This window comes from Botryllus schlosseri, chromosome 1, assembly GCF_051294905.1.
Source record: "Botryllus schlosseri isolate E-star chromosome 1, Bs_hap1, whole genome shotgun sequence".
In the NCBI taxonomy this organism is placed as follows: domain Eukaryota; kingdom Metazoa; phylum Chordata; class Ascidiacea; order Stolidobranchia; family Styelidae; genus Botryllus; species Botryllus schlosseri.
In genome coordinates, this window is record NC_137236.1 from 20,526,467 (window position 1) to 20,545,872 (window position 19,406).

The following is a 19,406-nucleotide window of genomic DNA, read 5'->3' on the forward strand; positions in this document are numbered from 1 at the left end:
CTTCGTGCAAGAGGTACATGTTCCGTGGCAGACATTTTAGCATGCGACACATTGAAAACGGCGGTTTTTAACATTTGCTTTTCTATCACGCGAAACACCTTTGCTAATTTGCAAGCTTGGTGGAACACCGCATTTTCACGGAGTCATAAAAACAAAATTCATCACAATATACCAGACTTTTACATCACTGAAGAACACGGGTGCACAAAATGAGCTGCACATTAACAGATCGTTAACGGAAAGAAAAGAAAAACGTACAATTTTCAAACAAAACGAAAACATGATGAATATTTTTTAATTTCAGTGTGACTTTTGATGTTCATATTCACATGCCAGTTCAGAAATACGAGGCTTCTTCTTGGAAAGTGGCTATTCAGGTGGTTGGGGTTTCGATTTGGAAACAAGACCTTTCTTGCGTACGCTTCTGCACGACGTTTCACCGCAACAGGCACAATTCGACTGGTGTTCGGGCCTATTATTGCTTGCAACTAAGAATGGCCAAGACGGAATCATCATCACAAATCATACATACGTGAGTGTATGCATCAGTTGGACGTGTGTCTTGTAGTGCGGATCCTGTTTTTAACGCTCTGGTCCGACTCGGGTCTGACTCCTAGGCCTGATTCTAGAAATGAACGTGATCCGGTCCAAAAAACTCCGCTAATAATGATATACTCACATGATGGTATTGAATATTGATTGAAACAATGCAGGAAAACCAGGAAAATAAAAAGTCTAAGATCAAGCGTAACCGTTATCTGAAGTAGTGCGGAGCATGGACGGAGCCCGATCGGGGTCGGATCAGTACTTTTTCTGATACGGCCGGAGCCGGATGGGAGCCAGATCAGTAACTTTTTATCCTGTTAGGAACTTTGTTGATAAGCATACCTTTGTAACTAAATAACCACCAACCAACCAACCAACCACACGCAAGTACCCGCCAAGCCAGTGCGAAAGTACACCCGCCATATTTATAAATTCACGGGACCACCGTACCGTGTATGGCAGAGCATGGACGGGAGCCAGATTGGATATCCTGCCGGACTTTTTCTTTTTTAGCTGCAGCTTGATTGGTGTCAGATAACTACTTTTCTTGATACGACAGGGGCCGATTCGGAGCCGGACCAGAGAATTTGTCGATCCACTCCGCATTAATCTGAAGTGATTGTGCTAATTTTGACTTAACGTGTGGTTTATACTCATGAACGTTTCACTTAAATCATTGATTCAAGATTGGAAGAGGGTAAGTCTGTCCAATTCTTAGTGAAAAGTACTGATCCGGCTCCGGCAGAAAATGAGGAAATCCGTCCGGATATGCAATTCGGATATCCAATCCTTCAAATTGGTCATGTCCGCTCTAGTGTTTTGACATTCGTGGAACCCCTGAGATTGAATCACGGAAGCCCTAGTGTTCCGTGGAACACTGTTAAAGAGCCACTGCTAAAAACCTGGACGATCGGAATAAAAGGCCGGAATTGGTCATTTATTTTAGTCATAGATATTTCTGCGCATATAAAATTGCGGCAAACGAAGCACTCGTTATAGAATTTGTAATTTGCGACATCAAGATCCATTTCGGATTCCAGGGAAACAAGTATCGCAGTGCACTTTCCAATTGCCGGATTCATAAATTGATCAACCTTTAAGTGCAGAGGATCCTGATTGGATTTGCAATCACTCCTTGAGGGCATAAATCACAGAAGCGGGGGTCACGAAATGCAGTGTGGAATTATACGCTATTTGGGCGTAATTGGGAATAATGCGTAAGAAGTAACTTGGTTAAAAGTCTGTAATAGTTTGGTTTTGAGCTGCTAAACCAAGTCGGTTTCTAAGCGTCTCGGTCATGGCAGTGTCGGGGCCATTGGACATCATACCAATATGCTCATTCATATTAGCTAATTATTCAGCCATATAATGCTATTACTACCTTGGAAGGGGGAAGCGGGTGGTGCAGTTGATTAAACCCTGCAGTCACGATACAAACGGTTGTTGGTTCGAGTCGAGGCTCTACCATGTTTCTATGTGTCGGAGGTTCATCTGGGCTCCTCATTGGCGATCCCGCTGTAAATGCAGCGCCTTGATAAGCCTAGAGGAAGAGAGGGCTGGACTCTAGAAAGATGGCAGCAACAGATCAAGACATTACTGAAATTACGGTTCTGGGTGCAAATGACCTTGTAGGTGATAAGCGCCAATGTTGTGCGAATGAAAGCGAACTATCGTGGAAGCCATATCAGCTAGTGAGAACAAGTGATGTTGTTGCTTTGAGCAACATCAACAATATTTTTGAACCGATATATATTTCCGCATTTCTAAATCTTTTTCTAAGCGTTTTCCGAAATCTCAAATAAGGTCGAAGGCCACTAAATATACCGTCGCGGGCCGCGTGTCTTAGCTCTTCTCTAAGTCAAGCAGGAATTCTTAACTTGCATTGTGTGCTACAAGTGGCAAGTAAATTGCCAGCAAATTGGGTCGAAGATAAAGGGGAACGGACAGTTTTCATATCGATGCAACTGTCTGAGTTTGTTACACTTATATCCACGGCTATCAATAATTGCAAAACGCCAGAACCGACTATTCATTGAACACCACTGTATATGCTGTGTGATTCTATATTTTGATGCGCAGTGTACTGCAAGATACAATACCTATTGCGAAACATTTTGTCGATAAAACCCTTTTCTATAGTATGATGTTACCGTTAAATGAGATTTCGCAATACAAAAGGAGACGCATGAAACATAAACTCTACATTCTACATCAGTGGTCGGGAACCTTTTCTGTCCGAACAGCCATATTAGATCTATTTTTTTCATTTTAACTCCCAAAGAGCCATACATTCAAATCATCTATTACGTCACAATGGAAAATTCGTGACGTCACGGTAGCACTAATTCGAACTCACTATACATGGGATTCGTCGAGTGTGCCACATTTTCTCAGAATAAACTGGTATTTTTATGGTTCGAAAATAAAGCTCGCCACAAAAGATAAGGCACAGGCGGGCCAAGCCTCACTATTGATAACGCATTCCGTCGTGAATAGCTTATAATTTACTATAACAAATATTAATCGAATGTAACTGTCACACTGATTCCGAACGTCTAAATACTGATCGAATTCTCAATTCTCAAAGTATTAGGCGGTGACATAACGTGGCTCTGCCCGCATACATTTTATCGCCAGTACTACAGAGCTACTTACTAATCAAGAACGTGGATGGATGGCTATGGCGTTGTTTGTAATTCGAGTTTGTAATTGTGAATGTCACGTCCACCGCAGTTCATTTCGCGCCGTAGATTAGGAAGACAATGTGTATTTCAAAACTGCGTTGTGATAGGGGCGCTGTCATGTCTGCTATATTCCCTTTGGTTATTCAACGTATCGGGCAATCCAAGATTTCGAGTCGGGTACATGGAATTTGCAAGTGATATTGGTCTCCGGCGCGACAGTAACTTAAATATGAGAATTTTGAAAAGAGGGATCCGAGCTCACTAGTGAATGTCACGTCCACCGCAGTTCATTTCGCGCCGCGGATCAGGAAGACAATGTTTATTTCAAAACTGCGTTGTGATATGGGCGCTGTCATGTCTGCTATGCTCTTTGATTAATCAACGTATCGCGCAATCCACGATTTCGACTCGGGTAAATAGAATTCACGATTGATATTGGTCGTTGAGGATTTTCGAAAGAGGGGGCTGGAGCCCCCTAAACCTGAAGACGGCATATTCTTTACCTCTCAAGTACGTGTTTAATTGTTCATACTGCCACGAGAATAATTATTCTGGCCTCTGCAATATTGCTCAATTCAGTACAAAAATAAATATTTGGCAAAGAGCCATATCTTATATACCCTAAAGAGCCATAATGGCTGGCGAGCCATAGGTTCCCGACCACTGTTCTACATTAATTATAGCAACCACTCAATCTATGAAATACATCGTCGGCATATTTAGCGAAAGCACGAAAAATGTGGATATTTGACGAACGTCCTACAAAGTGGTTATCAACGTGGGCGATTTGGCGGTCATGGGGGACGAAAAAAAGAAGGGCGCGATAGGGGGGCGACAGCGCGTTAAAACGGCTAAATTGGAGTCATGTCTGAGAAATGACCCTTTTCCTAGTCAAGTCACGAAAATTCAGCTGTAAAAGTGGAATTTCGGGGTCGAGCCGAAAAGTAGATCTTTTTTTGTCAACTCGCCGGCGATGACAGTTTGTATGCCCATTTTTCGGTTCTCAATATTCGGGGGCGATTATTGGTGTGGAGCTGGAAAAGCGGCCGATGAGTCGAAAAAGGTTGGGAACCACTGGGATATAGTCTGAACTCGGTTCACGTCTACCACCCCTTACCCCCGAAAGCACAAAAAGCTGGAACACTTGAATAGAACCAAGCTCACGGCATGCATATAGGCTCATTTGTATGAGAGTGAGAGGCTCACTCAACCGTGGAAAACGCACATATGTCAACTATAGCAGGGCTCTTCAATCGGATGTATCGTATACACTCTATGGCAGAGGTCTCAAACTCAAACGTGCTCGCGGGCCAATTTCCTACTTATTGATGGCGTCGCGGGCCGCAGCACCAATAATAGGGAAATTCAATGTGTTTCCAAGTAGACATTATTTGACGGGACCTTGCAGACTGACATTCCACTCGCATCGTAACAATGTGATTTACTATTGTGAATTCACCCCTGGCACGAATAAATAACATTTTTAGATATTTGAGTTTTTGTAAAAAAAATAGTGGTAGAGACCATGCGAGAGTACAAGCTACAAATGCATCAGGACAACGTAAAAGTTGTCGCGTTATAATTTTGCAGCTATAGCGGACATTTGACGTGCCGCAATTATATGTAGAATTTCAGAATTTTACAAAGATTGATCTGATATCAGAGCGTTGGAGCAGTACAGCCTACTCCTGGTCTCGGGTACACTCGGATAACTAGGCTATTGATCATGTCATTATTAAAGTCAAATTAAATCCGCTTTTGATTTACCTTCGAATATTTGAACATTTCAATAACAACTTGAATATAAAAATTACTGTGCCATGGCCATTTTCCATTTGTGTTACAGCTGTAAAGCGTAGGCTACGACTACTTTATACTGGCCACATTTAATTGGCGATTATAACATGGATAAAGATACTCAATATGACGCAGGATGTAACCAACTATACATCAGAGCAACATAATGCCAATGGTTGCCATACCGACCTACTTATAGATATCTAAATAAGCTACGAAACGCAAGCTACGACCTTTTGATATTTCTCTATTTTCCATACCAATTTGATAGTTTGTTACGTCTGTGGTTGTACCAAGTCACGGCGTTCCGCGTCACAAAACTCCTTCTCTGACTGTATCTTTCGAAGCAACTCAACTCGAGCCATTTATATTTTATCACCCAATGAGTCCGAGTTCGAGTAATTCTACAAAATGTCGTGCCCAAGTCCTAATCACAATTTTCAGTACGAATCATCAACGGGTGATGTTTGCCATCATAAACAAGTAATGTCACGTAAAATAGGTAATCTTTCACTGAGTCTTAACTATTGAAGGTGATGAAATAGTGAAGTTTGATGAGTAGTTTCTGGCTTCTGGAGTAGTTTAATAGCGAATATTAAGTCCTCAAATTACAAAATGGTAGTTAAATATTGTCGAATACTTCGAAATCCAAAAGGCCGTCGCGGGCCGTCGCGCAAAAAATGATCTCGCGCCGCGTGTTTGAGACCTCTGCTCTATGGTGTACCATAATTTTTATAGTGTGTACCACTCAGATGGCATGTACTGCGGTGTGCCAGATCCACATCCCTGTGAACATGTGACTAGCTATCACAACAAAGAGGCAAGTTTATGCTTCAGAACAGGATTACCGAATGTTGCAATATCATACTCAATGTTCATTACAGGTGTATGCAGCTTGTAAATTTTATTCCTTTTGTGATGTCAAAAGCAAATATTTTTCCTCGTCATTTAACTGTCGGCAATGGACTTTTTGATTGCTTTTGGTGTAGAATGGAGTGCACTTAACATGTGTTCAGCTTCCAATATCTGTCTATAATAGTGGTCCTCAACCGGGGGTCCGCGCAGCGCAGTTTCGCTTATTTAATAGTAAAACGCCAGGGCTCACATCAATAGAATGGCCATCTGAGATGAAATATCGTACTGTGCAGACTCATGCAAATTGCTAAATTGCCACTAGCCTACTGATACAGACATTTTGCTGTTTAGAGATGCTTTGTTGGGGATTGTGCGAAAGAAGTTGGATGAGTAAGGTTCACGGTGACTTCGAAATGTTTACAAAAATCCATTTTCTCCTTTGATATACTCAACCAATTTTACCGTAATAACTTCAAGATAATTTGCAAGATAGAAGTGACCAGGCTTGACGCTATATGTCCTTTAAAAAAATGTTTGTCAAGTTTGGTGTTATATTTGTTGTCATCATACCCAAATGTGCCGTTGGAAGCGTCACGCGATATTATAACATTGGCCACCACCTTTATTTGTGAAATGGATTTTCGGCACTCGTTCATACAGGGCTTTGGAGCCGGAGCCGGAGGCCGGAGGCCCGGAGCCGTGCATTTTTACCGGAGCTGGAGCCGGAGCAGGAGCTCTATATAAAATTCAGCCGGAGCCGGAGCCGGAGCTGGAGCCAGTTATTTGAGGGGTAGCTCCGGTTCCGACGTATTTCATAAGATGCTATTATATATGCAACAACCATATCTGCTGAGTTCACTGAATTCAACAGCAGGCCTTCGCGAAATTAAGAATATTTTCCTCTTTGGCGCTACCTTTTCCGACTAACCATGTTTTTGGGGGTTTAACAGTAGAGCAGTCGTATTTTCAATGTTCAATTTTCATGCATGAGCGCCGAACCTCGGTATGCAACATCCCAGCAAACACAAAACCGTAAAAGGATCATCCGGGATCATCTCGATTAGGTTCTGATTTTCTAAGTGTCGAGGGAATGTCTAAAATACGTAGTAGGATGGTCTTGTGGTTATATTCAATCAGAATAAATTCATACTCGGTGTTGTTCCATCTCATGCATTAGGCTTCGTTATATCCGGTAGTTAACCTAATAATGCAAATTTTCTATCTCTCGTGGGTACGACTAAAATACGTAGAAAGGATGACTTTGTCGGTACATTCAATCACGATGAATTCTATCCGGTTTTGTTCGATCTCATGCGGTAGCTTCGTTCTATCCATTAGAAAACAATGTTCTCCCTTCGTTTTATTGCGTGAGGATGTCACCGGTGTTGTATATTCGTGTTGTTGCTCTAAGGTCGAATAGCTTTGTTTTCCTCTGATATATATGATCTTCATTATATATATATTCGCTCTTTCGGTAATCTCGCATGTTCAACGAGTATGGTTAATAGTTTTATTCAGAGAATAACTAAATAAGTGATATGTTGTACGTTTAGGAATATGATTATCGATGCGTGACTTCTAGAATATTTCGGCGATTCAAATTTTACGTCATCGCGCCATACAAAGATTTGAAGCGCAACAGGTCGCAGCCAGGCATAGTTCGCTCTTTCTGTATGGTAAATGCCGTAAATATATAGGAATTGTGACTGACTGAGGTAGCGGGTTAAAGGTATATATGCAGTAGCATATAGCTTATGGGGTATTTCGAATTGCCTGTAGTATATGACGCCTAGAGCTGTTTGACTTTCTGCAAAACAGGTGTAGACAACTATAGAAAAGTTTCAGCTTTTCCGGGTTAGAATTAGAGCTAAACCGTTTTTCCGAATTAGATTACAATTATATTGCTGGCATTTCGCTCTAATTTAGTGAAATTAGACCACTATAATTCGCTTCAAACATCTGAATTACCGGTACCTATACCTACGGTATATCATAATATTTATGCTTGAATTTTCTAGGTATATATAAGTCATATAGATACATTCCTGTAGAACACTGATTCATGATTTTATAAAAGTTGGTGCAAGAATGGAAATTTTCAACTTGGTGTTGATTAATGGAGCAAAATTTGATATTTGAGTGCAATTATACCTCGAATCCAGTGACAAGATTATTAATCGTTGAAACCAAACGCAGCTTGATTATGTTGGCCAGAGAATTTGGCTAGCCAGACCATATTGATGGAATATGGTCACAGTAAGATAATATTTTGGGCTATTTTACATGAACTTTCCAACATCTGATTTGATATGTCCACTAAAACAGTTGGCGCTTCTTCGTTATACGATCGGAGAGAACCAGTGCTCCCCATGATACCGATCAACAATGTTCCCATTGAACATGTCACTATGTAACGTGTTTTACATGATATCGAGCTGTGCTTCCCCTAAACCTGATATTTTTTCTGCGCAGGAGACCCTGGTTCGATTCTCGCCAGTACCCTCTTTCTGTGAGTCGCTGTCGGGAAATCCGGTGATGGGCAACGAGATTTAAGCGAACGTAAAGCAGCATGGATGAGTCTGAATGACGATAGCCAAGAGAATTTGTTTTATATTCACTGAACACTGTGTGAAAGTGGTTTTTGCCCGTATTTTGCATAGTTATTATATGCGGTGAAGATATTATACATTAGGGTCATATTGGAAGTACTGTACCTCGTATCAGTTATTGGTTCTCAGAAGACCTAAAACGTGACAGTTCGGTCTTGCTCACATCATCGCTAGTCAGGTAGAGGTAGATGACAGGGCTATAATGACTCGAGTCAGACTTGAGTCGCGATTTTCTTGTGAATTTTTCTGGAGATTTAAGCGAATGAAGAGCAGCAAGGATTAGAGTCTGAATGAAGATTGAAGAGATATGATAACAACATTAATTGATGCAGCATCTTCTGCGGAGATTTTAGTAAAGCATCGCGTCTAGACCAAAGAATGGGTTAACAAAATAAGAAATCGTTTGGCATTGCTAGCATTCTGGTTGTAGGCTACTTAGTACTTATTAATAATTTGTGATATCATGATAGAGGGAGGGGGCGAAATTTGTCACTATCATAAAGAAAGGCGTGCCTAAAAAAGTTTGAGAACCACTGTTTTAAAGTCTCAATAGAAAAGCGTATTTCCTACTTCTCATTTGGCCCGCAATAGCCGAATGCAATGACAAGCCTTTGAGAAATAGACATGCTTTGAAATGCTAAAAGTATCGTTACAGTCTTAGAACCCAACAGGATAATCTGGCTAATGATATACTCGAAAGCAATCGGGAATAAACATACAGTTTACTAAGCCAGTGCTTCTCAACCTCTTTTTCAGTTCACGACCCATTTCATACAAATTCCATTGCGCGATACACCTGACGCCCTTTCGCGACTAACGTTTAAACCAGTTTTTATGTTTCCGTGCGTTACAGTTATCTGGTAGCGCCTAGCGTGTATATTTTCTCGAATTCATGATGACATTCGGTCAATGATATTGACAATTGCACATACTAAGCTACTATGTATTATTGGCGGCAGCAATATTTGGAGACAGACATTGGACAATTTTAACAGCAAATATGGATCTTTTCTTGTGCCACTCAATACGTAAAATACATCCACCCTCCAACCGATATCAGAAAATCAATATCATTAAATCATATATATTCTCTTCATAGCATAGCTATACTCCGAATTTCACAGATGGATCTACAGACTTCCTATTTTTAGTATTCTTATCCGAACTAATAGCTACTTCAGATGCTTTATCTTTGATGCTGAATAATACCATCAGAAGATGGCAATACTCAGTGGTTGTTTGAGCGCATTAACATGTCTAGCGAATTTCAATTTCGCAGCTCCTCTTCTCATTACCGAGATGACCGAGAAAATGTCCTAAACATAGAAGATATGCGGAAACTAGAAATCGCCAAGTTTATGTATCAGTTTCACTGCGGTCGTTGCCCCGAATACCTCAATGACTTCTTTACCCCTGAATCAAAAGCGCACAAGTACAACACACGCGCGTCCACGTCGTCCAAATATCATATGATCGACGGAAAAGATCATCCCTTTATCAAATATGCCGGACCTGATGTGCGGAACAGTATCCCGCTGGCCATCCGGCAGTCGACGAGCTTGTCCACATTCAAGTCGAAATACAAGCAATTACTACTAAATAAATACAGTCCATCCTTAGGATTACCGGACCACGACTGACTTATCGATCTCGCTTCCCATGACATGCCGCCCTATTTCTTGTCGCTTCTTTTTTCTATACTATCTTCTTTACTTTCATTCAGTGTGCATGCCTCCTCTTTACATCGCCTAGGCCAAGGTGGGTGTCCGATTCCATAGACAACTCCTAGTCGCTTCGACATCTTCCTTTCTTTTCATTGTATCGCATTTTTGTGGTGCATTGAACTGATAAAATTGCTAATAAACCAATGATGATGTACCAATTGAAACAACACGAGGTCACACTATCTCACGTGTGTGGATTCTAGCGCACCGTGGCATTCAACTCAATGCAATCGCCGAGCAATTTTGCAAGAAATGCTGCATCATCAGAAACACCGCCTCGCTCACAGTTGGACTTCGTTTCCATAGGGGATGCGAAGGGGATGACATCATCACTAACTAATTAAGATAAAATGTGATTTCGGGCGTAGAGAGATATCGCGGTTTCGATTTCTGTATAAAAAAGTCGCAAAAGTTGGACAAACTTGCCCTAGTAATGAGCGATTTCGTAAATGCGATTTCGAGTGTAGAGAGGTATCGCAGTTTCAATTCTGAGGGTACACGTTTAGATACTTTCCTCAGATATTCTATTATGTCTATTTAGGACTAATGCGGATGGTACTAAAAATAACTGTGCACCGTTTTTTATGGCCACACATTGCAGTGTTGCGATATAAGCCTGATACGTTTGTCCAAGCTCTGAAAGCTAGAAAAGACACTCTCATATTATTTGATTGCGATTTTAATCCCACGTAATCTCAAGTTATTCGTAGTCAGACATGGGGTGATTAATTCATGAATGTAATCGATTCCGATTGCGATTCCGATTACAGTAAAATCAGGAAGTAGTCGATAACGATTACATTTCAAAAGTAATCACGGTTACATTGGTTTTGCTTCTTTAGAACTAATTTTAGCGTTTTGGGAGTACATTGGTCAATTCGTAAATTCAATCTGCATGTCGACGGCCGCCAACACATGCTAATTGAATTACGTGTTGACGGCCGCACAAATTTCGTTGTACGGCCGCGGGTTGGCCACCCTTGGGCTAGAATTAATTCCACTTCCGGACGCATGCCGCGATCCTACCAATAGAAATCCACTGTCTATGTAATGCCTAATAGTTTAATTTTCGATAATGTTGTTATCGATCCGAGAACATCCTGCAATCAAGTTTATCGGAATGTAGAAGGTTCGAACGAATCGAATAAAATCAGAATTTGTGCCACCCATAATCTTGTGATGCATCACGTAAATAATGATAGGGAGACTGAGAAATGACTTCGTGCGATAATTTCGGAGTACGAATATATCAAGTAGATAACAAGAAATATGGATGATCTCAAATGAGAAAGCGTGTAGTCTGTAATCTAATCAGTATCGCCACTAATCGGTTTTGAGTGTAACACCGTATTGAGTAACTTTCGTCGCGACAATTGTTTTCTCATTATATCGGTGTTTAAGCTGTATTTCTGCATTTTCCGATTAATGTCAATGGCCTTGATAGAGAAACGAATCTGCGCAGAAATGAATTCCAATTTGCAGGCACACACCAACACACCCGCCAATTCCGCGCTCCGATTACCTATCATGAATGGTTTTGTAAACGAATATGGGTGCACATAATTTAGAATTCAGAAAATCAGAACGTATATCTGGGCGCCTGGTCTTTTTTCTTATTTACCAATATAGCATCGATTCAATTAGGGTCAAGTACATGTGTAAATGGGGAAATGGCGATTATATAATATCTTCGTATCGACGGTTTTAGGCGTATGATAAGCTTGCCAAAGAGTCCGGCGATGTTTGTATATTCAAGGAAAGTTGCTATTTCATTTCTCAGTTCATACACTGCAAGTGCAAGCATACCTTCTCGACTTAATGTGCAAACATGGCAGATATACAAGACATCGCCATATTGATGCTCTGCTTCTAGTGATATCTGAGGTAGGCTAACTGTCCGTGATACAGTTTGTGAGACAAAATCAGCTTTCATCATTGTGTCCAAAACACTATTCAGGTTTGTTGTCTTGGCGTAAAATGTCTTCCGGTGAATTAAACTACAGATGACTAACCTACGGATGCTAGTTATCAATAATGCAACTAGTCGACTGCATTCGCACCAGTTTTATGGCGTGACAATAAACTAATACGACGTAGGATACTTCATATCGGAGAAATGTCGCATTCTTTCCAAGCAGTGCTGCACTGCAGATTGGAACTCATTACGAAACGGCGGGCCGTATTCTCGGGGTAACTTGTTACTGTTGATTTCTGGTTGTAACGTTTCGGAAATTTGTTGTAGAAGTCATCAGAGATTCACCTATGCTAGATGTCAATCCTGTACAAAGCATTTAGAATGATATCGTCAGAATTACGCAGAAATCCATCGGTAACGTAGTCGTATTACGGTACTCAACTCTGATCATATGTACTTAAATTTATGCATTTGAAGTAAAGCGATTGGTTTATATTCTGGTAAGAGTATTTGTTAGTTTAAGCCAGTGGTTCCCAACCGGTGTGCCGCGGCACACTAGTGTGCCAATTGGACTGCTTAGGTGTGCCGCGAGCAAATGTGGTAAACTATGTCGAAGTATAACAAAAATCTCAATTTTGAGTGTGTCATTGTTGGTTTTTGTATTGAATTTACCCGCTCAAGACCCGCGAAGCACAATCCGATGCAATGAACAGATAGAAGGATGCCGAGGCGACCGTAGTTACGGTATCTCAATCTAGTATTTCAATCTGGCATCCCCATTAGGTCATGGATTGAGTCTTTCTCTGGACTTTTTATTGTAAAGACGCTCTGAGCACAGCAACGTATAGGGGCGGATAATCTAATAAATCTGCAACGCTTTGTTACGTGCTACTGCACTTCCATGAATCAAACTGGGGCCTCCACCGTCAATGGGTGCGATATGCTAGTTTGCCCACATAGTAGCATCAGTAGCATTTAGGACGGTGATAACTAAACTCGGGTAATTGGACCGTGATATTGAGGTGTGGCCGAAGTGTTCGCCTTTTACTTGTCACCCCCATGACAACCGGAGGCAGAACAGGGACATGACGCATGTCGATGATGACCTTTTTATGCTTCTATTTGTAGTCGTATTCTTGCCATGTCTTCGTCATCGATGATCATTTTACACCATGCCGATATTAGATATTTTGATTCCTGAGATGCCAACTTATAGCACGGCCCACTTTTTGTAAGACACTGCTTTTGCAGATCGTAGGACGAGTAGGAGCCTACATAAACCTCGAACACCTAGGAAGGCATTCTCACCATCGAGAAATGAACTCATTTGAAAGTGATGTTCGCCTTTAAAAATTAGAATTGCCAACATTGCCATTCGCATCTCGATTGTTAGGTAGCGTGCCAGCACTGCAGTTAAAATGAAGGCTCAGTGCGCAATGTTATGTTGCAGGTAGGGCTGGGCACAATGATTCGAGTACTCGAATCTGAATCGAGTATTAATTTTAATGATTCGAGTCGAGTAGTAAAATATGATTTTTTCGAGTATTGAAATTATACGCTCCTCGCAACTCAAAGTTAATTTACTAACGATAATTATAGTTTTGGTACTATTTTCCACTCAGGAAGGCTTGAAACCTTGATTGGCTGTGTCGCAACATACGAGACATAGTACAAAGCTACGAACGTTACTGGAAATAACACATTTCCGAAGTGTTTTCATCATCCTACAACATTGCCAAGAAATGGAATGAAGTCTGTATGGTCGAAAAAAATACAAAATTATCTTTAATGTGACCGAAAACAGGCATTATGTTCCTTGTGGTGGCATAAAAGGTACATATTTGAACGTTGACACAGTGCATTCTGTTGTGACGTCATAATGAGTGATACTCGAATACTCGACTCGACTCGAAGCGAAATACGTGATTCAGAATCGAATCACTCAGGTACTCGATTTTGCCCAGCCCTACTTGCAGGCGACAAATTCGAGAATTGAGAAGTAAAGTTGATCAAATTATATCAGTTACAAATTTCCCCTCCGCTGAGGTTTCTTATCCCGATTTGTTGGAACTACAATTGAACTGCGGATGGCTGCCAGTAAGACTATTGAGGTATACTATCCTCACATGTGCTATTACACTATCTGCGTGGAAATGTGTTTGGTAGTTGCCTGTGCCGTATAAGCCAAAAGAGTTCGGAACCACTGTGCTAGTGTGCCGCGAACTATTTTTAATTTTCGAAGTGTGCCACGAGGTCAAAAAGGTTGGGAACCACTGGTTTAAGCAGTACTATTTGTCTGTTGTAGAGCCTGATTTTGGATGAAGATATGACTGAAGCAGCCGGGGCCCGCAAGGATCAGGATATACTGTCTGCTGGCGTGCTGCTATAAAACAAATGTCGCTGAACACATCGGAAGTATCTTTTGGGAGAACCTGCCATCAAGACTAAGCAAAGCAGTGCACTTTATTGTTGCCTTATACAATGCCGATTTTATTAGCACTACTTCGCAACTGCGATTGAACTGGATTTGGCAAATCACACGCGATTTTGATAAATAGTTGATATCACATATATGCGCTATTTAGAATCTTCATTCAGACTCTAATCCTTGCTGCTCTTCATTCGCTTAAATCTCCAGAAAAATTCACAAGAAAATCGCGACTCAAGTCTGACTCGAGTCATTATAGCCCTGTCATCTACCTCTACCTGACTAGCGATGATGTGAGCAAGACCGAACTGTCACGTTTTAGGTCTTCTGAGAACCAATAACTGATACGAGGTACAGTACTTCCAATATGACCCTAATGTATAATATCTTCACCGCATATAATAACTATGCAAAATACGGGCAAAAACCACTTTCACACAGTGTTCAGTGAATATAAAACAAATTCTCTTGGCTATCGTCATTCAGACTCATCCATGCTGCTTTACGTTCGCTTAAATCTCGTTGCCCATCACCGGATTTCCCGACAGCGACTCACAGAAAGAGGGTACTGGCGAGAATCGAACCAGGGTCTCCTGCGCAGAAAAAATATCAGGTTTAGGGGAAGCACAGCTCGATATCATGTGAAACACGTTACATAGTGACATGTTCAATGGGAACATTGTTGATCGGTATCATGGGGAGCACTGGTTCTCTCTGATTATTATTATTCCGTATCTGCCCGATTACCAGTGAACTCGGCACTTGGTGAATTCGGCCGCACAAACTCGGCACTTGGTGAATTCGGCCGTGGTAGATCTCGTAGCGGTACCGGTCACCATGATTGGTTACTGGAATGTTTGCCGGTGAACTTGGCACTTTGAGTGGTTGTCAATGTTGTACGGCGGTCAGGGCATGCGTAGATCACACAGTCACGGCGTGATTAGATCACAGATTGCGTAATTGCGGGAAATAACGCTACGCTCTTCACTTGGTGAACTCGGCCCTTGGAGGAATTGGCACTAGAACACCTTCGCATTAGAAATGCATTTAGTATGAATGAACAGTATCAAAAAGGAAATTTAAACGTGTCGTGGCTCGTGGTAGATCTCGTAATCTTGGGATCCTTCAACCGTGTTATCGAGACACCCTAATCCCAGAGTGGAATCGTCTCTCCAAAGGCAAAAAATAATTTATTTTGACGTGATCATGCGAAACATTTGTTGATGAGGAACACTGGCTTGTCGTGATCGATAAACGAAGAAGCGCCTCTTGATGTTCCACAGTTTTGATCTCACATACAACGCCAAGATCCATCTTCTCAAAACTTACACGACACAGGCCCGTGACTCACGCCATCGATTCCAAGCAGACCGCGCGTGGTCGGTATATGAGCGCTGTGTTATTTCCCGTGGCTACGCAATCCGTGATCTAATCACGCCGTGACTGCGCGATCTACGGATGCCCTGACCTCCTTACAAGATTGACGAATCACTTGATAATACTATTATTAGTTTGATAATTCATATTAATAGCTGTAAATACACTTCATTTCAAAATTTCCCGAGGGCCGAATTCACCAAGTGCCGAGTTTGTGCGGCCGAATTCACCAAGTGCCGGGTGCATCGGCAACCATCTGCCCACTTACAGCACGGCCCACTCCTAGGCTTTTTAAGACATGGCTATGCGAATCAGATGGCGAGGAGGAGCCTAGATAAACGGCCAACACTTCGGTAGGAATTATGGAGTCGACGTGTCACGCTCGAACCCGCAATTCATTGGTGTTTAGCTATAATGGAACGTACCACTACGTTTCCTCGCCATACCTTGTAAAATGAGACCGTAGCATTTGGCATTTCGTGTGGCAATTCACTTTTGTGTGGAAAATTGTGTTCGTTTTAGAACTTATCCGAAACTTTTATTCCGCCATAGATTGTATATGATAAAACAATATCGGAATTGATCCTAGAAGAATTCCAAAGCAACTCACCACAAAGGAGGATTTAAAGAAGTTTGATGGAAAATTGAATGAAAGCAAAAGCCTTTGCAAGAGATGTGGTATGTTGAATCTGTTTTGGTATTTTTAAATAGGCCTACTTTGTTGTGCCGATAGCAGACAGTATATATAAACGTAAGATGTGGAAGCTATCAAGGTGTTTTTAGAAATTCAGTCAGTCAAAGTGGACGATCGTATTGCTTGGATTATATTTAGGCTTATTTTAGCATCTTTGAGATGCAACTCTAATCATGGACGGTCATGAACAGTAGGGCTCTTCAAAAATGACTTTTTTTCTCAAATCGTACTGGCTACTTGATAAAATTGTTAGGTTACCTAATTTAAGCCTACAAACAAAATATGGTTCAAATCCAGCCAGTATCCGCTTTGCTACAAGAGAAGAAAGTTCCTATTTATTATATAAAAATGAATAATAAAAAATTTGAAGATTTTCTGTTAACCCCATGAAAGTGTTAGGCTGTCTATAGAAACGATGCTCACCAAATTTGGTTCAATTCCAACCAGTTGAAGCGGAGTAATTGCTGTCGAAAAATCTGGATTTTAATAAAATAGTACTTACGGTGAGCACAACTTTAATAAGTAAACAAAGAATCGGTCACCGTAAATACTATTTTATTCAAATCCAAATTTTTCGACGGCAATATCTCCGCTTCCACTGGTTGGAATTGAACCAAATTTGGTGAGCATCGTTTCTATAGACAGCCTAACACTTTCATGGGGTGAACAGAAAATTTTCAAATTTTTATTACCTATTTATTTTTATATAATAAATAGAAACTTTCTTCTCCTGTAGCAAAGCGGTTACTGGCTGGAATTGAACCAAATTTTGTGTTTTGGCTTAAATTAGGTAACCTAACAATATTATCAAGTAGCCAGAACGATTTGAGAAAAAAAGTCATATTTTAAGAGCCCTAATGTCCATGTGAGAGAAACGTTTTTGGGTAGGCCTACTCATATGTCTCGCAGAGTTCTCTACATAATTGTCAATTGCGATACAAACTGTTTGCTTGTATTGGTAAAGCCATCCAACTTCGAATTGTAAAATGTTGGGAGTCTTGATATCAAATTTTTGAAAGGTGCACTTTGAGAAGATTTCGGAATCTGTCAAATTATACAAAAATTTAGCAAATTCTTTGACATATTTCATCTATTTGGGACTCGATCAACGTAAAAGAATTGGTAATCATTTTATACAATGTATTGTATTTGTAGTTGAAGTATAGTAATAATTCTTATGGTTACCGCACTTGTAACGATTCACGGCCATAACTGGAATAATTAGAATGATGTAACTTTCAAATTGTCATGCATTTTGCAACCACATTGTTCTCAATTTTCAAGGTGCTGACCATTCGAGGAAGAATCACCCACCGGGAATTCACGATCCGTAAACGCGGCCGACTGTTTCTCTCCTCAAGCGGAAGCGACAGAGAAGAGGAACGAAGAGAAAAAAGGAGCAGAAATAGCAAGAGTGTGATAAGTCGCGTCCGTTCGCTTTAATGCGTATTTCCATCCGCGAAGTAGTAGGTGGGAAAACTAATGGGCGTTTGGTTAGGGCTTATATAAGGTTGACTCCAGCGCTGTATTTGCTTAATGTTGCTATGAAATAGGGGTGGTGTCATTTGGTATCAATATTGACTATTGAAAGACCATTTGTTAGTGGTCATGGATTTGTTCGGCCAGTATGCAGTAATTTCTGATGGTCACTTCCCGGGCTTCTGTTCTCTAACCCCTCATAATTGTTATTCTGCTTCTAGTAAGACTGTCGATTCTAATGTTTTATCGTATCATTTGTCGGAGGTTTCGCTCGCTTTATTTACAACGTTTTGCTCTCTGCTAGGTCAATTACTGGCTGAGTATCACTACAGCCTAAGAAACTGCACTAATTCTCATTTTAATGTCTTGCTGGTTATCTTGCTGTCAATTCTAATAATCTATACCAGTCTATACCAGTGCCGCCACTCAAATGTTTTGTTCTCTGTACACAATATTGTTAGGTCTTCAGCTTTCCAGGCAGAGTATCATTCCACTTTCTAGACTTGAGTATATATCTCTCCAACTAGCTGCCAAATAACTGATTCATTTGGATTGTTGAATTGATCATTTTGGACGGAATGTGAAGAAATTTTAGTCAAGAATTCTTTTTGTGTTAGTGGCTGTTTTCAAAGAGTGCTGAAGTAGTCATCGTTGATCTTGATAATCAAGTAGAAGTGACGATTGAAGTCAGTTCTCTAGTCATATAATATTAAAAAATATAATAATAAAACTTGAAAACTTGAGTGGAAATAGTTCAGAATCGAATCCATTTTAGTAAGTATGGGCGAAAAAAATGTAGGAGTCATTCGTTAGTCGCTACCTCTGCCATTTTCGCAGTACGAATGTCTTAGCTATTAATCATCATTTTCATTTTATTTCTGCAGGGTGTTGAGAAAAAAGGCCGCATGCTGGTTATTTAACTGGCTCATCAGAAGATGAAACCTGATGATAAGGACTCTTCACTTTCTTTCTAAAGACATTCGTTCGTTTGTTCGTTTTATTTTTTACAACGGCATTATTGCCAATTCGTTTGAAATTAAATTATCACAAATGTGATTAATATGTAGTAAATAATGTGGTGTGTGTACGCAGCCGTGATCAGGTTAAGCCCATAGTGGTAGAAAACAGGTTATTATATCAGGATCTTCTTCTTCTAACGTAGGATCTACATTCTACTCACCATGTTTAAAGGCTGTAGCATCTGCATAATATTTACATTATTGAAGGACATGGAAAAGACGTTGAATTGAGTCGACACAAAATCCCCCTTTCTACGACCTGCCGAGATCTAATATCTA

The 19,406-nt window shown here is 40.7% G+C and overlaps 1 long non-coding RNA gene across 3 annotated transcripts in view; it reads left to right on the forward strand.

Moving 5' to 3' along the window:
* The window catches only part of LOC145445049 (uncharacterized), a 199,089-nt gene extending 179,921 nt beyond the window's left edge, over positions 1-19,168 (forward strand). Inside the window, exons 2-4 of one of the 3 annotated variants that reach the window (XR_013916868.1) lie at positions 16,488-16,613; positions 17,914-18,057; positions 18,993-19,168. This is a non-coding gene — a long non-coding RNA (uncharacterized LOC145445049). Of the gene's footprint in view, positions 1-16,487; positions 16,614-17,913; positions 18,100-18,992 lie in introns of all 3 variants that reach the window. The other 2 variants (XR_013916870.1, XR_013916869.1) reach the window with 2 other exon arrangements.
* Positions 19,169-19,406: the final 238 nt, after the last annotated feature.